General features: G+C 41.1%; 1 long non-coding RNA gene across 1 annotated transcript in view; it reads left to right on the top strand.

Annotated features, from left to right (window-relative positions):
- Positions 1-2304: 2304 nt before the first annotated feature.
- Positions 2305-20583, top strand: part of LOC125880342 (uncharacterized) — a 163570-nt gene continuing 145291 nt past the window's right edge. The window contains exons 1-3 of the long non-coding RNA XR_007448048.1: positions 2305-2437; positions 5633-5738; positions 20357-20429. This is a non-coding gene — a long non-coding RNA (uncharacterized LOC125880342). The remainder of the gene's footprint in view (positions 2438-5632; positions 5739-20356; positions 20430-20583) is intronic.

Genomic DNA, 20583 nt, shown 5'->3' with positions numbered 1-20583 from the left:
CACTCAGCCACCAAGGAATTCTAGCAACACCTAATTTGGATCCAAATCGTATCATTCTCAGTACATTAATTCTCTGAAATGTAACGTAAGGCAGGAACAATTTACAACATTTGCTGATAATTGTCTGCCTCGATTACAATGGTGCAAGGTGATTTTCACTTCACATTTTTAGCAGACACGTCTCTTCCCGTGCAAGGAACACGCAGGTCGACAGGAAACAGCCCGCTCAATATTCTCAAAATAAACTCACTGTCTAGTTTTATTGCAATTAGCTGTGCGCCAGTCTTTGCCGAGCAGTCCTGGAGCTTCAGTGAGTCAAAGGCAGGTCTCCTGAGTAAGACGATGAAAACTGGAAATGGGGTGTAAGTACCTCCATGAGAGATTTAATTATCGCCATTAAATATTCAATGATCAATAGAATTTGTTTTAGCCGATCAATAGGTGGCCAGGCCCGAGAAGGACAATGTGCATAAGTTGCTATTTGCATTTCAAAGCAGCTGTCATGTGGCCCCATTGGAAATCCATACCATTTTGTTAGGCTGTATTTCATATTTAGCTGCTTTATCCCCTTATCACTGACTGCTATTGATTCCCTTCCCTTTATTTACTGCCTACAGACTGCCTTAGGTTTAAAATGTCAAAATGTTTTTAGGGAATCCGATATACCTCCATCTTCCTTCCTCATCTCGTATCTAGCTCTTTATTTCACTCCCCCCCTTTCTCTCTCTCTCTTTCTCTTTAATTCCCTTGCCTCTCTTTCCCCTCTCTCCCTCCCTCACTCTCTCTACCCCTCTCAGTAGAGTTGGAAATTAAACCCTGTCATCTTCCCACCCACCGTACAGATCTCTGCTCACTCGGGTGTGAATCTGCACATTATTCAAATAAATATCTCAGAAGTGTCAGGGGAATACTCCGAGCCACTTCAAAGACGCCCACCCACCCACCCCCCAACCCTTCAATGTTGCTTGTTCTTGCTGGAGTCCTATTTTGTTTACCTGAACCGGCTCTAATGGCTTGTTTTTCGCAGCACCTATCACATGTTCAAGAGCGACATTTAGCCAAGTTCAAGTGCACACATGTTCAGGTCTCACCCAGGCTTTCATTGTTCTCCAACACTGAATGTGATGTTGTTTAGTTTCGGGCCGAAAACATTGTTTTCCTCTGTATATCGCGCAGTCTTTCATCCGTCTCTTAACCCCTATGTATCATTCCTCTCTCTAGCGTTATGCCCTCCTTCTTATCCTTCACCGTTTTTCCTCTGCCTCCCCTCCCCTGCTGCTTTACTAATTCTCCTAGTTGGTTTCCCCAGGTGGGATATTGTGTAAAGATGCCTAACAGGCAGTCTGCACTGAGAGGATGAGCTCTCAACAGAAGGAAACACTGATCGAAGGCCATGCAAACACAACCTCAAACTACATGATATACTTACAAGCCCTTAGTTCAGTTATACACTTTGTTGTTTTTCATGTAACGGCATTAAGGCCAAGGAAAGCTAGTGATGGGCGCTGCCTTTGTGCACAGTATGAAGGCAAAGGGAAAAAATGCTACTGCTCTTGATAAATATTCCTAAAGGTAACAGACTGTATGAATGTTGTGCACAATGGAGCTGTGAATGGAAGTTTTATATGTCAGAGGAATAATATCATCAATAAAACATATTTGCATGTGCGCATACTCTGCTGAGTTTTATGCTGTAGGACAGCCTCTCTATCTGTGCGCAGGCCTATCTATCAGAGCAGCCCTCAGCCAGGAGACCACAGAGGTCAGGGAGTTAACCTTCAGAGGCCCGAGGGCTGCATGAAGCATCATCAGTGCCATCAGGATACATGGCCTCAGCGCTGTGGCGCAGCTGGGGGATGGAAAATTTGGATGAACTGAATGGGTGTGTATGTGCATGTATTTGCTTGCACATCTGTAGGTGCCTGGGTGCATCTGTGTTGGTAGTGTAAATATGTGGTGTGTGAATGATGGTTAAAATGTTGCTAGCAATAACCTCAAAGGCAGAAGGAGACACAAGCTGGCTGGGTAGGATGTACAGTATGTATGTAGAACACCTTCACCCATAAATAGTATGTGCTGATATAGGCTAAAACCTAAGTATAAAGTAAATAAATATTAGGCCATATTTATAGAATTTAATGACATAAAACTGAATTATTCTCGTTGTAATTAACACTGTCAGGTGCAGCAGCATGTTTGCTGTCCCCTGCCGTCGGAAAAGGCGGATTCATAGGCTTTAATAATAACCAATAATAGGCGAGGAGTAACGCGCGTGGTCGGACGTCGGGTGAACGCACGCGCGATGTTAAGACGTGTCTGCAACCACTTTTACGTCCGGACTCTATCCAGTGTTATTCGGTAAAGTTTGTTGTGTTTGAAGTTTCAACGCAAGAGGACCGAAGCTCCACGGCTGGCCTGTGACACTGACTTCAATGAGGTACATTTTTAATTAATAAACCATATAAACTTCAACATTTGAGCCGCCATTTTAAGCAGTAACATTATTTACTTAGCTAGCTACCTCACCAACTTAACCATTTCCGTTAGCTCACCAGTTACTTCACACACACACACACACACACACACACACACACACACACACACACACACACACACACTTTTTAACCGGCCACATTTCATGTCATGGGCTGCCAGGCGTTATTCCTGTTGAATATGGCTAGTGTCGAGTGTGACGCACACTGAAATTTAGCTTGCTAGCTAATGTTAGCCGGCTTGCTAATACATAGTGGCCTGTGATTTTATTGGCACATTTTCTTATGTTCCATGCCTGTCTCCCGACTCTCCTCACCTCTTATGTGGGGCAGCTTGTATTTGTTATAGTCAAAATACACCAAATAAACACCAAATCATGGGCCCTATGCACAAGCAGTCTCTGTGGGCCCCCTGCCCTCTATCTCTGGACCCATGTCTCTTTCATGCTCCTTTTGATTTGATTTTTTTTTTTTTTTTGTTAAATACATAGTATATGTGCTTTCTTTCCCCTTCCTTTCTTCCCTGTGTTTTTTGGAACCCCAATTTCCCTTTTGGGCGACATATATGAGCAGCATAAGCAGTTACTCACTCTGCTTTAGCTGAGTTTAGAGATGAATCCTAGTACGGGGGCGGACTAAACAATTTAGCGCCTTCAAGGGGTGAGAGGGGCCTTCGAGAGTTTCCACAATTTTTTTTATTGCAAAGGAATAGTTTCCAAACAGGTGTGTAGGAGAGGTATGAGCAGAACACAACTCATAGAAATAACTTCCACACACTGTTTATTTTGTAAAGATAATGATTTTAATGCTGAAGCGTTTTGGTGACTAGACCTTCAACAGGTAAACCTTTGCCAGATGAAGGTCTAGTCACTGAAACGTTGCAGAATTAAAATAATTATTTTTGCAAGTTAGAAAGTGTGCTGTTTTTTTTTTCATACAAAGTTCAGTCTTTCATCTGATTTATACAGCCCATTTTAATCTAGTTATGGCATTAATTATTTAGAGATAATAAAAAAATGAACAATGAAAGCATGGCAACAGTCTGCTCCACAGTCCTTTAGCTTTTGGTTGATTTTATTGCTTTGCCAGTCAAAGTTCACTGAAGTTAAACTCCATGTGATGCGAAGAAAAGTAAGGCTACCTACGGCTGCAGACACACTATGGTTAGGGTTAGGAAAATATGTGTGTCTGTGGGGATGGGGGCCTGGGGGGCATCTTGTAGTTAAAAGATGTGACTTTGCTTTGCAACTGGAAGCGAATGTTTTATTTGCCCCTCCGCTCTCACTGAATGGAAGTGATCACTGGTGTTAATTTTGCTCATGTCTGTCCATGCACTAATGGAAATGAACTTTGATCCGCAAAGATGTAGCCTCAACCAATAGCAAAGATATATGTGTGAAGGAGACATTGATTGTTTCCGTGGTTAACCTGCTGGTATTGTATGATATTGGCCATGAAAAATACAATCTGCCCCATATAAGAGATGCAGCCTGGCTGGCAGTGAGTTGGGAGACAGGCATGGAACACAAGGAAATGGAAAATGCACCAATGACATCATATTTTGTAGTATCTCATAGCAAGCTAGCTGTGTCAAACCTGACTCTGCCCACATTCAGCACAAATATTGCCTATATAGGCGACGGTTGTAAGATCTTTTGATATGAAATATACCAATGTTTGATTAAGTGATTTGCATTTTTAAGGTTGATGTGTATGCAGTCTGTTTTTGCAGTCACCTTTATTATTGGTGACCCAGCAGTCTTTTTAGGTGCTGCTGAACATGGTATTCACGATTATCTTGATAATGGAAATTCACCACGAATCTGATTGAATTTATTGTGAGTGTTTTTTATAAAATCAAATCATATATCGTCCCATCCCTAGGGTTAACCATTCAGCTTATTAAATGTCACAATGTCCATAAGTTAATTTAGTAGAGCCAACATGCTAAAATCAGTTTGCACTTGCAGTGATATGATAAGGACAAGCATTGCAACTGAGAGGCTGTAACCAGCAACTGTTTGGAATTTGCACTCGATAAGTATATCTGTCTATCTCACCCAATCTATCTATTTAAGGTCTTTTCAATCCTTTAAATTTCCATGATCCAGTCTCCTGCTCCTCCAAAATGCACAGTGCCGGCGTGATTATACACGGTGAAAGACATCACTCATGATTGGGCTGGGACACTTCAGCTTGTATGTTTAAATTGCTCCCAGTAGTATCCTTAATCTGGGTAGAAATCAATATGGCTTTTACTGTCACATTGGAGGGGCTGGGACCATGTATTGATGTTCAGATGTCATTTCAGGGGGATTTGATGTTTCTGTCCCCTCTTCAGTGAGGAGATGGCATGATAGATCAACTGATGGTGTCTGCTTGCTTTCTCCAGGGTTTTACTGGAGCCGGGTGTTGTTTGGAGGGGAATCACAGATGTAAAGTTGAGTCAGAACGTGCCGAGCTTACAAAGAAAAATGACAAGAAAAGGTTTTGGGAAAGATGCTATTGATTTTTTTAATCAGTAAAGCTGTTTGAATTAAATCCTATGATCTTTATGGGGTTATCATCATAAGCTCCAAACCCAGGACGAGCGCTCTGAATAGACATTATCATTTTATCAATCTATTTGATCAGTTCAGACGCGGTTTCTGCTCCTAGTAGCGAGTAGATTTTTTTGGTCTTAATGTGTTGTAGTATTGTAAATATGTTTTGCATCACTGTTTAATTATTTCCCAGTGATGTGTTAAAAGTGTAGCTCTGAATAGAGATAGATTGGTGAGGTTATAAACACACAGTGAGGGGGAGAGGGGATTAAAGAGTGAGTACTGTTTAAACCACAGTGCATAGGATGGAGTTGGGGTCATGGAGAGTCATGTAAACTAGCAGTAACTAGCAGGGTGTGGTCAATAGTAATACCTGTATTCATGATAAATAACCAGAGTCCCATATACTTATTTGTTTAAGCTTGTATTGATTTCTGATTTTATAGATATGTAAACCAAATGTTACAGATATAGCAATCCATATTTAATGCGAATACTAGCAGAATGTGAATCATAATCACTTTGAAGATCCACTGTGTGGCACTGAATTGAGTTAATTTTAGTCTGTGAAATTCTTGTTTCTTTTGCCCTGTTAAGGTCTGAATGGTGAAAGAGGAAGGGGCCATTGTGAGGTGGTTAGATGAAGAGGCAACAGGTGGTTACTTCAGTTTGGGTGAATTTAAACCTGCAAGATGTCATCCAGGTAAGTGTCTGTCATTTATCTATCTATCTATCTATCTATCTGTCTATCTATCTATCTATCTATCTAGCCATCTATCCATTCATCCATCCATCCATCTCTGTCATTCATGCTCGGGCTGCATTCTGATCACGACTGCTTGTGGCATGCACTGCACACTACCCATAACTTCATGGAAATCTGATAGCCACCTAAAACACCTACAAGTATGGAACCAGTACCATTATCAAACCTTACTGTTATATACTGTTAAATATTGTTGATTTTTTTTTTTTTAATCTTAGCAACAGGTGACAGAGAGCCTGTGTTTTGCCTTGCCATGGCATCAGAGGAAATAGCGAGGAATTATTTAGAATTTTAGGCACATAATACTGTTTAACACAGTACTTGAACACTTGCCACAAATAGCAGTCTTGTTTCTCTTGAATCCTGGAAGTTATTTACATTGTGCTTAATTGGTTCTGATTTTTTTTGTCAGCTTCCTATACCTGTTCCATTGACATAGATATGGAGCTTGCTCTATGTTTCTGTATTTACCTCTGTTAGTGCCCCCACCACCTCTTTCTCTTATGTTCATATCTATAGATAAAGCTTTTCTCCCAACTGTCAAACCCCATAGCTCTCTGTCCCTGTCCCACTGTTGCTCTCGATGGAGTCCTGCCTCCTCCTGGACAGCCCATGAGCCCTAGAGTCACATTTCAGGCTTGGCTGCTACTTAAAGGCCCATAATCTGCTTGGCGAATGGCTACAGTGTGGCGGCCGGAGCGGAAGCAAATTATTCGCTTTAAGGACTCCTGCTGCTGTGGGACCCGGGGCTAGTGGCTGGTGCCGTTAACGTTAACACACACACACAGTGTGCAAGCCATCATTATTTATTTAACCCGTTAAGTGTTTAAAGTGGAAGGGGTCCACTGGGATACAGCTTGGTTGATGAAATTATTCCACACACACACACACATATATATATATATATCTATATCTATATCTATGTATATATATATATATATATATATATATATATATATATATGTGTGGTTAAATAATTCAGGGAGAGGAGCAAAGGAACATAGAAAGATGAAGCGTTCTGTACATTTCCAGATGCAAGGTCTGATCACATGATAATAGACTGAGGGTGCTAGTGTGCTTGGCCAATGTAGTGGTACAGCAGACCTCACAACATTGTCGAACATAACTGGTGTGTGTAATGTGAATGTTTTCTGGGCTGTGTGTTAGAGATATAGCGAGAAAGTGTGTGTGTCAGACAAAAGTAACGTGCACAAGTGTTTACAGTTCTGTCTGACACAGTGTTACCAATTGGCAGTTCCACATAATGCCACTACAACTAACCTGAGCTGTTAAGCAAGCCCCGGCTGAAGATAAACATCGATATCCTCCAGCATTCACAATGTCACCGGCAAACCTGATTCACCTTGAAGCACGTGTGTGTCTGTGTGTGTATGCAGTTGTGTTTCTGTGTCCAGGTGCATCTGTTTGATCACAGTAATAGACAGAGGGTGTTTTTTTTTCTGTGTCTGTGTGGAATAAGGAATCTCAGCATTAATAAGTAATCACTGGATGTTGGCCCTCCCATAACATGTTGGGCCAGCAGCACTTGCCCCCAGTAATGACACCATTACAGGACTGAAGTAGCCAGTTGAGAGTTTCCCTCTGGGAATCTCTTCTCCACCTACCTCCACTGTGCCTCACCTACTTGTCATATTGGCTGGGAGGTTGTCTGTTGCACCTCAACTTGCATTGTTGGGCCCTCAAATGCTTTGCTCACTATGATAACCATCAGCGATACACAAGCAAACACACATCACGGTATATTGTGGTCATCAGATATGATGCAGTAATAATATATATGTGTGGTTATACGAACCAAAATACTCTTTGTAAATATAAATCCATCCGGAGCTGAATTTAAACTCGTGTGAAAAAAGAATGTCAGTATTTGAATGCAGTAACATTTGGCATAATGTTGTATGAATGAGTAATTTGTCACAATAAATATAACACTCAGAGAGAAATTGAGCTAATATTTATTAGATAATATAAACTATGATGATGACAAGTAGGGACAGAGAGAGGGATGAAGAGGAAGAGAGAAAGGGAGAGAGAGGGGGACTGAACAGATTGAATGGCTAATGAAATGGGTACCTCCAGGCCTGAATAAATTCTCTGGTCTGGCGATCCCCCAGGATGCTGGCCTCCCAGGGAGATTAATGACCACTGGGCCATGGTATAATGAAGTAGTTTGCCTTGGCAATGTGCTTGTGAATTCATCACAGTGTCCACAAGTGGGCTGGCCGAGCACAACATCTTTATAAAACCCCCTCTATCTTCTCTCCCGCTGCTGATTTATGGTTCTGCCACCCCCAAATGGTTTGGCCCCTCTCACCAGACCCCGCCCTGGCTGACCATCACTACCCCACCGAAATCCAGGTCACTGCACTGATGGGGAAGAAATGGGAGGCTAATCAGATAATGGGAGGTGAAAATGGGCGAGAGTGAGTCGGAATCTCGCCTGCTCTGCCCGTGTCTGTTTCTTTGTCTCACTGTCACGTACATAGTCCTGTAAAAGGTGATTAATTCTGTTTTCCATATTTATCTACAGAATTTGTAAACTCATCGTCTACATTCATCATCTTGCCCATAACCTAAGAAGTGATCACAACAATTAAAATATTAATTTAGATCAATATTGATACATAGTATCTAAAGCATAAAGATTTTTTAAGTAAATATTTAGCGTTCTTTCCTCCTTTAGCTCTAGGGTTTGATTTGGTTATATAATAATGAGAAAACATTACCGCAGAGGATCCAGGTTCAGCTACTGGCAGTGTCGTTCTTTATGGCTTGACTGTACGCCCAGTTGACAGTATTTGCAGGTGGGAAGGTGGTGAAGGATCGTGTCCAAATTGTTGCATCAGCGACTCCACCTGGTTGGATGGGGCACCTGTGCGGAAAAGGGTAGGATCTGGGGGGAGGATGCAGCTTGAACCTCCATATGTATTGTGCCCTCCTGGTAAGGCTGGGCGATATGGTCAGCATCTATTTTTTTCAAGTTTGGAATGAATCACAAAACACAACAAACAAGTTGCAAAATGCAAAAAAGACAAAGATGTGATTGAAACATTGAATTCTTTAGGCCTACATGTGCAAAACAGCGAGAACAATAAAATACCTGCAGCACTCACAAGGCTGTCTTTATTATGCATATTTGAAAAACATGGTTTATGCCTTACAGCTATGGACCATCAGTACCAGATGATTCAGTGTGTGATGAGAAAGTTAGGGCAGCTTGGACAAAGCAGAATCTGCACACTTTTGAGTCAACTCTTACGGCTCTACCTCTTACACTAGTGATAGTCTATTTGACTAACACACACCAAGAGCTCAGTGTGCAGTCTTTTTCAGTCTGTTCTTGTAGATTTGACTGTTGGACTAACAGCTAGCTAGCTACCTGGAGTCATGACAGTACCTTAAACTGTGACACAAAGCAGTACTGTTCAGGGAACAGTTTACAGGACTGTGTGTTGTGGTTCAGGACAGCTAATGTAGGTTTCCATTGCCTTAGTTACTTTTGAGTAAAAGAAAGTCTTATGTGGTTTTTGTAATGACTCAGTTTTCACAGTGTCAACATTTTACACATCTCGCAATTTGAAATAAATTAATCAGATTAATTAGATACAGTCCTACTTCCTGATGAAGCTCCCTACTATCCAATGTGGAGAAGCAAAAGGTGACAAAATGTATGATGCTGTATAGGGCTAGGTGATATGGAGCAAATCAAACATCACATTATTTTTGACCAGATATCTCAGTATTGATATTGTGATGATATTGAAGGGTTGCAGGCAGTTAGATGTGTATTTGCTAGCAGAGGTATGTTCACAATAACGTAGAGACGGATGTCAGAAAAGAGCTTTAAAGTCCATTTCTGCAAAAATAGGTCAGTTAAAGTTTTAGTTTGCTGTCACTCTTTCTCCCTCTCTCTCCCACACACTTAGACACACACACACACACATATACACACAAGTAAGCGTGTTAGCAGCACTAACAAACTAGCTGGGTATTGGCTACACGGTACTGATCTAGTGAGACAAAAAGCACTCACCTTGAGGAATCGCCTTGTGGCTCTGCGTCAGTTGTGCAAGAGCCTGACAAAAGGCCGACCAAAATTTCTGCATGTTGTCAAAAGTTCATCCAAACATCCGATGGCCTGCTGACCAGTGTGGTCGATCCTTGCTCCCCCTGTACACTGCACAGCAAATGATGCCTGATAAGCTGAAATTCAGTCCGACCCTAAAATGGCTTGGGCAGCTCAAAAATCTGGTGAGAAACGGGCTCAAATCGTGGTGTATGCCTGGTTTTATATATCTGTAACACACACTGGTACAATAAGTGGCAACAACTGGCAGATTCCCTCTGGTCTTAATAAGGAAAACAATGATCACAATGATCTACAAATTAAAACTTTTTACATCCACACTCTCATTTCAGAGTGTGATGGATGCTGTGTACACCTAATTGTTAATAAATGTTGGATATCTCCAGTGAATAGCTGAGTCCTAAATGCATTCCCACCAAACGCCAGGCATTTGTTACAGGCCTGTGCTCCCTGTTGCTGAGACATTGCCAGCCTGTTAATGGCTGAGGACTGATGAGCCCCAGTGTTGCACAACTCTGTCGGGCTCATAAAGCCTGTCTGCTTGATAACTGCAGCCCCATATGGAATAGTGGCTAGGAAATTAAAGGGGATATTTAGATTAAAATGCATTTAATTGGGTTCTCGCCTAACGCAGTTGAGATGTGTTCTCACGTAGCCGTCCGTTCCTTGAGTGCCCTTTACTAAAGCTAAATGATGCTGCTGTCATGGTGTTGGTAGCCTAACCTGGTAAAGATTATTAATGAGTGCAATAAATCCAAATTGCATAATAGGAAGTTATGAAAAAAGGAATGTCGGAGTTAAGTCTAATGAGTATTTAGTTTGTTTACCAAGAGCAATTGTCACCCTGTGCCATGTGTACTTAGTAATTGTCAAAGGCTTTACATCCCCATTCTTTCTCAAGACAGCTTATCTTAATCTACAGTGTCTTATTTTTCTTGGAAAGGGATGGATGAGTCGAGTAATTGTACAGTTGACATCGGCTTAGACAACATCATCCCCTTAGTCCCCAGCTAATCCTACAGAGTGATAACAATAATGGGAAAAAAGAATGGAGATATATATTTTTTTTTTTTTTACAAAAGAAGATATGGAGTTTAATTTGTAATTAGCTACAGAGGTCAAAGACTTGATCCACCATCTGAAGGTTATCCTCCCTTATTTTTTCTTTTTTCTCCCTCCTTCTTTTTCCCTCTCCCTCTCAGTAGTCAACCTCTGAATCAGATTATGACCTTGTTGTGAAGAAGTCAAGTGTTAATAGCGTGCATGTGTGTGTTCGCGTGTGTGCTTGAAGGAAGATCAGTGAATAAAAACGGGGATATTTCCCTCATGATTGCTTGACAGTTTGAAAAAGAGAGGTGTGTATTTGTGAGTGGTTGTGTTGTTGCACGCGTGTTTGCTGACGATTGGAAGCGTAATTTATTTTGGGGGGGTTGTGACCCTGGAACCCCATCCACCCCCCACTCCATCTGCCCTGCATCAGACAGCTCTGTGTAGCCCCTTGGGGGCTCTGAAGTAGCAGAGTTGCCCTCTTTGCCCGTATGTGTTTGTGTTAGTCCATGTGTGGAAAATCAGACGTTTTTGCTTGTGTGTGTTAACGTGGGCGTGTGTGCGTCTGTGCTAGTATTGATCCCCCCCTCCTTTCTTATAATGAAGTGGAACTACAGCTCCATTACGAGACGCTCCGCCATTGGCTGGAGGTAATATGAAATTAGCTAGCGTGCCGTGAGCCTGTCAGTATTGATTTCACTACCCAGATTACTTGTTACAAAAGAATAGAGCTGTCTGTGGCATAATTGAACAAGTTAACTCCTTGTCTCATAAAATGTAGGCCTGTATTGATTGTTACAGGGGAGGGCTCAGTGATATGCAGAGAGAAAGTAAGTTGTATGGGTGTTAACTGTGAAGAGGTGCTGATGCTTTCTTTTCTTCCCTGCCTGTGTCACCCTGACACGTGGATCAAGGCGTTTTCTTGCTGAGTTGCAGGATGGCGGACAGCAAATGAGTTGTGTTCCATCAGCTTCACGTTACAACACATATTTCTCGTTTTTCTTCCGTCTGTCATTTTTCATTCCATTTGCCTCAAGATTTGCCTCAGTCCCGTTTTCAATTTATTACCATATGTAAAAGGTGTGAGAACTTGACACTGTCAGAGCAGATTTACTTTGGTTTATCGTGAGTGACCTGTTTGTAAGTAGAGCAGCAGTTGCTTGAGTTGTGATGAGGAATGATGATGGTGGCTGCAGAAGCCTCTCTATCTCACTCTTTTGCTCCACTGATGAACTGGAGCACGCTGGTCCTGTCTAATCACACTTGGCAGATTTGTGCCATGAAAAGTGAGGTGTTTAACAAGTGTCCCGGTCCATTAATTAAGGGCCTCTTTAAGAAAAAAAGAGGAGAAAGTGTGTTCAATAATTTACATGAGCTAAAGGCAACCAGAACAGCCTTTGCCTACAGAGAGAAGCGAGAGATACTGTGGTCTCTGGGCTGTATAAATGGGTGAAGCCAAATAGATGGATTCTCAAAAAGCTGTATGCACATTGCACACACAGATACACACTCCTCCTCAGCTGCAGTGTAATGAGCCTTTAGCCTGTTAACCCCAGCCAGCTAATTCTCAAACAAGGTGCTTCATGATGCCTCTGTTAAGGGCATACTCTACATACTTATCTTGGGTAATTAGAAAATGGGGCTCAGTCAACAATAAAAATGGAGGGTTTATTCAGACAAATTCCCCATGATTGTTTATTGAAGAGCTCAGGAAGCTGAGGGCTTCTCGGACCAGGTGTGGGGCAAAGGAGGGGGTGATAAATTGTTTAATGTGCGAATGATGATGTTGTCCCTAAAACAGACATGGAAGGTACAGCATTTCCCCCCTCTGACAGGGTGAGGGATTAATGAAATGCTCTTCCACGCGCCGATTTCCTGCACTCCACTGCTGAGTGATAAGTAGCTAACCAACGAAGCCTGTAATTACAATCTTACAGAAACCGGCCTGATCTGTATATAAATCTCACCATCCAATTACAAGATGTAATAATTCTGCACTCAGGCTGGTAATGAGGTCTAATACTGGTGCATGTGATAATCCCCTCTGGATGCGGGCTTGATCAGATGTTGGCTTTGTAATTAGACTGGCAGAAAATCATTATTTCGTGTTCAGAAAAAAATGAGGTTGGTGGGAAGTTAATTTTCTCCCCATTCTCTGAAGCGTAGACAAGAATTTAATGATTTAATCATGATTGTTAGCTATTTTGCAATCAATTTGTAATGATTGTGTCGCAACAGAGGCTTTCAGGGAGAAGGGCCTGTAAAGATTGAAGGTGTCATTGATATGGCATGGCTCTGTCAATAGATCTATACAGTGTAACACTGATACTGTGGAGGAGTGGTTGTACACTTAAATTCATGCATGTGAGTGAATATGTGCATGTACATGTGTATATTTTTGTTTCTGTCCATTTGTGTGCATGCATGTGTTATTGATGGGCAATCTGATAACAGCTGCCCTTAATTGTTTAACAAGGCTGAGCTGAAGATTAATATTCTTGTTTCTTTCTTTCAACCCTTGACTGTCTCAGTATTGTTGTATTGAGGCTTTCTTTGCAAACATCCTGGTGAATTGGCAGACAGAGATAACTTCTATTCAACAAAACGTGTTTTGGTTTAGCAGTTGAAACTCTAGGAATTTTTGGTAAACAATTGAACAGGAAGTCATTGTGAGTGAGTGAACAATCAATCTGGACAGCTGAGAGAGGAGCTCAATCAATAGCTTAAAGGTAGAGTCAGCAATTCTGGAGAAGGATTGTTGATTTTTGAACGTAACACCCAAGTAAATACACCCTCCCCAACAGCGCTCCTCCAGAAGCTGCGGTAAAATCACTGATGTTATTTACGTTTCATTACTATAATGGTATGACTGCTGTGGGTGAGGACGTAGCATAGTCTTGTGAGGGTCAGTCTGGGCCACTTTGTTTGTTTCTCATTTGCAGAACCAGGGCTGTGTATGAACACTGGATTTTTATTTTTCAATGCACACACAGACTGGACAGTTAGCAGACCATGCAGAGATATTTACTGTGTTTGACAAAAAGTGTATTGGACAAGAATCACTGACTGCATCTTTAATAGAATGCAGTGAAGAGTATAAATAGAAACTGAACACCAAAACTGCAACTGCATCAGAAAGATTAAAAATGTGTGTTTTTTTTTTTTTTTTTTTTTTTGGTTTTGGTTTTTGAGGAATGCACTATATATTCGTGGTTGTCATTATTGGCCATTAAGTTAAAAAAAAATAGGGCATTTACAAGGGGTGTAAATCACCAGTTTCATGATTATATGATATTATATTGATTCTTTATTGTATTATTATATTGATATATTAATCCAGATCAATGGATCATTACATGCCTTTTAATTATTGTTATTGTTCTGATAATGGAATTTAAGCTGTTAGTTATGCCTGATAATGTACAGCATGCTGTGGATTGGGAACCCAGTTCTGAGTTGGGATTCTAGCCTCCCTGCCTTTCCCCTTTCTCTCTCCTCTTCTGCTCTGTGTGGTCCCTGGATGCACAAAGGTGGCTGACCCCCCCCCCCCCACCACCACCACACACACACACACACACACACACACAGACAGTGCGGACAGCAGAGCAGAGAGGCCACAGCGCAGAGAATAATTTATACTTTAGGTTGTATCTTACTGGAGTCAATGGCAACTCTGCTCATTATCAATACATGCAACAAAATCCGCCAGTAAGGGAAATGAGCAATTGATTGAACACCTGTCGAACAAGCACAACATAAACTTGCAGTATTCTCTCCTCTGTCCACAGAAACTCACCGCCCCCTCTTAATGTTTTATACAGATTTACGCACCTTGCTATGCAAGTAGCAGACTGTTCAGAACGAGTTAAATACAAGCCCTATTAGGTTTCAGTTGTGCCAAGTTAGTTATGTATGTGAAAATGAGTTGAGTTTTTGCAGACTTTGAGGCTGATAGCAGCAGAGAAAGGATGATGCCGCAGTGCTGTTAGCAGTTTATTGGAAAAGACTTGCAGCCTTTTTAAACAGTGGCGTTAGATAGCTTTAGATAACCATTAATTAGTGTAAGAGTATGCAAAGTCATTCTATTTTTTTCCTCCCTTATACATGCTTGTCAATAAAGAGATTAGGTTTGGCATTAATTAGTCTTAAAGGTACAAACAAGTTTATAATAAATGAATGTTTATTTCAAGGATGGTGAAGGCTCTCCAGGTGAAGGTATTACTATCTGCCTTAAATTCCATATTGGCACATCTCAAATAGAGTTCTACATCATTTCATATAATTTAACATAATTTTCTCTGCAATCATGTAAAATATGCTTTGTGAAGGGGAAAAGTTTAAGGTAGAGTTGCTCATCTTTATTTGTGGGACTAGGGTTACTGAAAGCCTTTTTTTCATATCTGTTATTTATATTTGTCATACAAAAAAACAAAACAAAAAAAAAAAAACTTTCCAAATGGACACTGATGCGTTTTAATGTTCTATTTGTTGCAAAAATGGACAACATGCAATTGTTGTATTTTGGTATTCCATTCTGGATATATTACAGCTGTTATGTTGTTGAAAACAAGGAAAATAAAATTTAAAAAAAGAAAGAAAGTGAGCTATCTGAATTTTGAAATGATACTGTGCGCTACGTTCCTTTCTCTTGTTGTGGTTGTATCCAGTAGTTTACGCCACATGTTCTTCACTTCTTCTTTTTAAACATTATCCTATGACTTTTTACAGGTGCGAAGAAACGCTGAATATCAAACCTATTCTGAAAATTTTAATGATGAGTGAAGGTTTTGGAGTGTGCAAACACAGGTTTTACCACACATTTCATATTTATTTGTGGCGACCCATCACAATTGAAACATCTGCCACCATGTTTTGATTTTCTGTTTTTGGAGCATTCATTAGATGTGCTGTTGGGATATACATTATATATCGTTTGGTTTATTATGGCACCACATGGAGCAGCAGTACGTCAGGCACAGTTACAGTGAAAGTTAACCATTAATTGCGCTGAGTCTAAAAGTTTGCTTTCACTCACCTCTGATCCATCAATCTAGTCTGATCAGCTCTGATTGGAATCGCCTGATCAGTTATCTACCCTGTGACTCAAACTGCCAATGAGGAAAAAAAGATCTCATTAAGAGTTCTGCCTGTGCTGCATTCACTGATCCACAAAAACCTTTGCATTTAGAGAGGGGACACAGACCCCCACATTCTAATTCTTTGGGAAACACTATGTTGAGAGTTCGCCTGCCCTGCACACAGAATGACAGAGTTAACTGTTAGCATCACAAGGCTAACATTTAACGGATTTAACAACAGAGTCAAGCAGTTTAGGTGTTGGTGTGAGTGTGTTAGGACGGTGTAAAGGCTTGGTCTTGGATGTTAGCTACTGCAGCTGTGTTAGCTTGTGCTAACCAGGCAGATGTTGAACTGACCTCACTGCATCTGGGTCATTAGCTTGTTGACAGTTACCCTCTTTCAGGAGCAACATCATGCCATTGCCCTGGTGGTGTCGTAAGACTCCAGCCAAGGCAGCAGACTCCACTGTCTTATCATCTCCCCCTGTGGTGCCAGTATATTATGTATATTTTATACATAATATACTGTGGTGCCAGTATATTATGTATACAATATATTTAACTGTTTACCTTGTAATATTAATCAGACAAAATTCTTATTGTTGGTTAACTGTTGTTAACTGCTGATATTTCTTGGAGATTTTCAGGCTTGACAGATTACATTTCAAAGGTGTTGATGTGTTGACAAACACATGACCTGGTTTAGAGTTGCAAAACCTTGTACTGAATGTTTAGAATATACTCTTTTGTTTTGAGTGCATAGATCCTCTCTAAGAAAACACAAGAGGGGATTACAGCCCCTGACATATTATCTGTTAAGAGTTAATAACCTGATAAAGATGTTATTTTTATTGCTTAGCCCAGCTAACATCTCTTTGTCATTGAGAATCACTGACATTGCTTGACCAGGATAGCTTTCTTGGCACTTTGCTGTGTGTCTGAATCAGTTTGATCACCCTGTTTTCACAGGTTGTGTATGTTTGTGTGGGGTATGGAGGATTAATTGTAGCATAACATTATATACCATGTAAGCAGACTTATTGTAAAAGTAAAGTGCCACATCTCAGTTCACATTTTTCATTTGAGGCTTGCAGGCAGTTCTTCAGAGGTTACCACTGTATTAACAGCTTCTGCTACTGTAGCTCTATGCAGTGTTTGATTGGAATACCTCCTGTTTGATCATCTGAAGCTACTTAGTTTACTGGAGCATCCACCATGCAGTAGATTTAGGCAGTCCTGAGGGTTTGTACTCGGCTCATCTCTCCCCTAATCTCCTGGCGATTGCAGCTGAATACTTTATTGATAGGGAATTGACTCTACTCCTCTGAGCCGATTTCTATAATTGATACTGTTTGAAGTTACTCCCAGAAGACTGAGTGTTCAAAGGCTGGCTGCTGTTTTGATCAATTATATTAAAGTGCAAACTTTAAAAAATCTGGATTGTGTCAATACTGCCTTCTAGTTTGCTTTAATTCAGCAGTGTTATGCAGGTCTCAATAGAAACATCAGTGTCATAGTGACTCAAGAACACTTATTAACACTGCATGGGTTAATATACTGTATTGTATATATACATATAAAGATAATGATGACATTACCAATATGTTTTGCACTGGCATTTTAATAAAACACACTATGTTAGAAAATGACTGTTAAGTTTTAGGTGCCTCACACCTGAGTGTATGAATAGTATTGATGTAATACTGAATATTTCAATTTGTTTAGGACTTGCCAAATTGAATAGTGAGAATGAAAACAGAAGGTTTTCATCACTGGTGTGAAGCTTTTGGGGATGATGGAGTCCATTTTTTGGGTGTTATTGTTAAAAAAAAAAAAAATTCTAAATGCCGGGGCACTATCTCTTGAAATAAGTTACTCTGCTTTTTCCAAGTGTGGATACTTTTTAGGCAGCTTTTGTGGTTAGCCTTCATCCTGGGCGCGCAGGCTCCTGCCTCCAATTTCCACCTCTGCCCGGCTGAAGGCTCCTCAGAGATGCTTGGCTGGAGCTCTGGGCCGCTGGGCCTTTGGACCTCTGAGTCCTCCACTTCTGTGCTTTGGGTAGAAAAAGAGGGAGCTGCTTTATCCAGCCCTGCCCATTCTTGGCCCCAGTTCGCCTCACCATACACTCCCACCTGCTCGATACCTCAGAAGAGCTTTCAAGTGCTCTTTGAAAGGAAAAAAAGGCAAAAAAAGGGAAGAAATCAGAGACCGTGCTCTTCCAGGCACTCAATAGCATGGCACTAGCCTCTTTCAGCTCCCATGACACTACTCTCCCGCCCTCTTCTCTGTTCTTGGTGTTTCAATTTATTTTTCTGTTTTCTTTTTTCCATTCTCCTTCTGTCTTCCCTCATCTTCCCCCTGACTGCCTTCTTGTCTCAGGTTCTCGGTGCTTTCTTAGTGTTATAGCTGCATTAGCCGTAAACCAGGCCACTTGTTTTGCAGCCTGCATACAGAAATACATGTATATGGAATTATAGTAGTAGTTGCCTTTTGTATTTGGCCCACGAGAACAGAATGAATGAAAAATGAATACATCACATCTGTATATTACAGTTGTCATATTGGAAGCTGATGGGGAATCATAGCAGCCACAAAAACCTGCTCAGCTGCACCCAAAGGAGTAAATCTTCTCATGTCCACTGCCCACTGGCCAACATAGCAAAGGACCCAGTGCTGAAGTTAAATAAAATATTGCCGTCAGGCTATAAAGATAATTAGTCTTGTCTCATCTCCTCTCTCCCTTGCAATTAAATGTGACCCCTTTATGTTTTATGGATGCCAGCATAAACCCCTTCACTCCTAAAATACCTTCTAGATATGAGAGGGAAAGTGTATTGTAAACTAATTGCTCTGTATTGGACAGTAGCCACCAGAAATGATATTGTAAGTTGGTGTTATTGATATTATTATTGCGTGTGTGTATTAACACACACATACATAGGAGCATCTATGAATGTACACTGTCAAAACTAATTCCCGTCCCTCTAACATCTCTACTGTTACAAAGCAGCGACGGTGCTTGGGAAAGCTGTGATTTGAAGACATAAGCCCCGGGCTCCTCATTCCACTCTGCTTCTGAACTCCCCTCATGCTCCCTGATACCGAGACACATTATAAAGTCCCCCCCTGTAGCTCTCCTCTTATCTTTGCCTGCTATAAAACTATCTCCGAGAAATAGGACAGGGTTAAGGTTTGAAGTAATCTGTTTCTTTTCATTCTTCCATGAAACATATGCCTACTTTGTAACAAGGGGAAAACTAATTATAGACTTGTACAGGAAAGATAATACAGTTGTAGTGATTGCTTTGTACCCAGTGCTGAGGTTGTGTCTCGACAGTGTATGCGCACAGCAATGACGACTTTATCTAGCCCCAATACTCCTCTACAAACCTACAAAGCCCTGTAATTATGTTAGATGCCCACAGAATGGCAGATGCACACTGGGGCACTGGCTATTGTGAGGGAAAGAAGCACCAAGCGTCTATTAAAACTATTTCGCTCTATGATTGTGTTTCAGCACATAGGTTACTGCGTGGGCAATGGCATGCTTGACTGGCTGTAGGCATGCATGCAGTACAAACAAAGTCAATACAAATAAATACAATGAATGGGTTGTCTGCCAAGGCTCACAGGTCAGATACTCAGTACCACAGTTTCCATTGCGCAGCCTTCGCAGACTGTTTACACGTACGTGGATGACTTAGAAGCCTGTCATTATGTGTAAAGTTTGAGTTTATGTGTTGAACAATGAAAATACACTACCGGTGATTGTAGCTTGTGATCAGATTGCTGTACTTCTTTTTAACATGAGTTAAATTGTTCATGTAGCATGCATGACATGCATGGTATCCTCGGTGTGTTTGTTGTTGACATTTTGGGACACCATGTTAACTTCAGCCTGTTACGTGCATTGCCTGTTTTCAAAATACATCTCTGTTTTTACAGTAAATGTACAGGTTGCATACAGTATCTTTCAAAATAAATGCACCACGTCGGTACAACACTGCAAATCGATGTTTGTTTCTGTGTCAACTTGCTGTTGGAGAGAAGAGAGCAAAGAAGCGCAGTTGGCATTGGTGTATTTATATTGCGGAAAATGTGTATTTAAATTGTTACAAATATTCAGAATCAGTACTGATAAATTGCTACTATTTTTAATACTGTTTGACAGCAGTTCATGGTTGCACTGTTGTGCTCTGGACTCACAAAGCTCTTTCTGAATCCTGAGGTAAAGCAAAGAGATCTTAAGGAGAAGGAGATCTTTCTCTGTCTCCCTCGCTCTCATCCATATCTGTTTTTCTCTATTTATTTCCCACATGTAGAAAGTCGGGCAGTGCAGCATCATCTAGCCATGAAGCCACTCTGTGGTAGGGAGGAGGAGAGGGCCAACTGAAGGTTAGTCTGAGGCATGGACAGACAGACAGACAGACAGACACGTACATACAGAGAATCATGCCTCCATTAGCAGGGCCTCTGTTTACCATGGTGGAGACACCAGGGATTTGGTGGCATATGCTGCAGCCCCTGGCAGCCTCGTGACAGAGCACTT

This window comes from Epinephelus fuscoguttatus, linkage group LG2 (genome assembly GCF_011397635.1).
Source record: "Epinephelus fuscoguttatus linkage group LG2, E.fuscoguttatus.final_Chr_v1".
NCBI classification, from domain to species: domain Eukaryota; kingdom Metazoa; phylum Chordata; class Actinopteri; order Perciformes; family Serranidae; genus Epinephelus; species Epinephelus fuscoguttatus.
Note: the sequence above shows the minus strand (reverse complement) of the source record. Positions and strands in the feature narration are given on the sequence as shown.